General features: G+C 41.7%; 1 protein-coding gene across 3 annotated transcripts in view; it reads right to left on the bottom strand.

Annotated features, from left to right (window-relative positions):
- Positions 1-1,439, bottom strand: part of micu1 (mitochondrial calcium uptake 1) — a 30,884-nt gene that overhangs the window by 10,208 nt on the left and 19,237 nt on the right. The window lies entirely within an intron of this gene.

The following is a 1,439-nucleotide window of genomic DNA, read 5'->3' as shown; positions in this document are numbered from 1 at the left end:
TTTTTTTTTTTTTTTTTTAATATGGATAAATGTACAGCTAACAACAAGACAGTCTGGTTCCTGAGCGCAAAGAGTCAGGGTTTCGGGAATGAAGACATGTCAGTGGAATTTCCTCAAAATGACAGTTTATCTACACAGGGCTGTACCTCTGTGTACACATTTCAGCTATGTGAATGTTGTCTATGTTTTTCCTCTGTGAATGGGTAAGAGAACATAATTCATATTCATAACATCCATTGTGTGTGACTGATCACGGCATACCCTCCCCTCCGTCCATTACAATTCCCCGCTCAAACAGTTTTACCCTGGTCAGTAATGAGCCTTGTCCCTGCGGGTCGCCGGGTCTTGTTGCTGTCCTCTGTGCCGCTCTTCACCTCAGCCTTGCCCTTCTCGACACCTGTCCAGCATGGTGGTTTAGCCAGCCTGATTGTGCTTCACCTCTGCCTTTGATTAGCCAACCTGTCTGAGCTCTAGTGTCTGTGATGAATGAAACCTCTGAACTGCTGCAGCTCCAGTTAAAAACCCTTTGCCCTTCTAACTTTACATGCGAGTATGTTTGTATGTGTTTTTATGTTGTCTTTCACCTCTAACCCTGGTGTCATCCTTCAAGTGTATGTTGATGTAGTTCTCAATGTTTATGAAAAGTAATTCAGTTGAGAGAAAAAAGTTAAACCCTCTAACAACATCTTCATGCTTCAACGTGTTTCTTTTACTTCAGATCAAGCTGTTACCTTATTCATTTGTGTGTATTTAATGGGTAATCATCACAGACTTAAATGACAAATGATTCCCAGTGAATTCTGGGTGATTGTGGTATGTCAAGAACCAACCAGTGGCACAAGTAATCTAACAATGACATTTGGACAGACAGAAAAATAATATTCATAATATGACGACATAATATGGCTGTTAAATCCTTTTATGTGGCTCACTAGGAATAATGGGACAAGGGGAAATATTGGATTTGAGTGAATATGCAGTAATTGTGTAAGATCTTATAATCTGTTATCTTCTTGTTAGACATCCTGGCCTTTGACCCTGTGTGACCTGTGACCTTTGACTCTCTGTCTGGCAGGGTCATCAGTGGCCCAGCTGAAGGCAACTGATCCTGAAGGGGAACCTCTTGTGTACGGGGTTTCAGGAGAAGAGGCCATGAAGTATTTTTCAGTGAACCAAGACACTGGCGTTGTGTGGCTTCGACAGCAGCTCGACCGTGAGGTAAGAACAGTAAACAAGCAGACATACTGACACGGAACCGCTGCACACGCTTGCACATTACCAAAGCAAATGCACTGTTCACAAGAAAAGACACTCAGGACAATTTTGAAAATAGGATAGAATATAAATTATCAAAAGATGAAAGAACAGTGAAAAATGCAATATTATATGGGGGTCTGTGAGTGGCATTTTCTGTGTCTTCCTTTGCTCTTCTTCTCTGC

This window comes from Seriola lalandi, unplaced genomic scaffold (genome assembly GCF_002814215.2).
Source record: "Seriola lalandi dorsalis isolate HSWRI2012SDOR001 ecotype SW California unplaced genomic scaffold, Sedor1 jcf7180002054470, whole genome shotgun sequence".
Classification (NCBI taxonomy): domain Eukaryota; kingdom Metazoa; phylum Chordata; class Actinopteri; order Carangiformes; family Carangidae; genus Seriola; species Seriola lalandi.
Note: the sequence above shows the minus strand (reverse complement) of the source record. Positions and strands in the feature narration are given on the sequence as shown.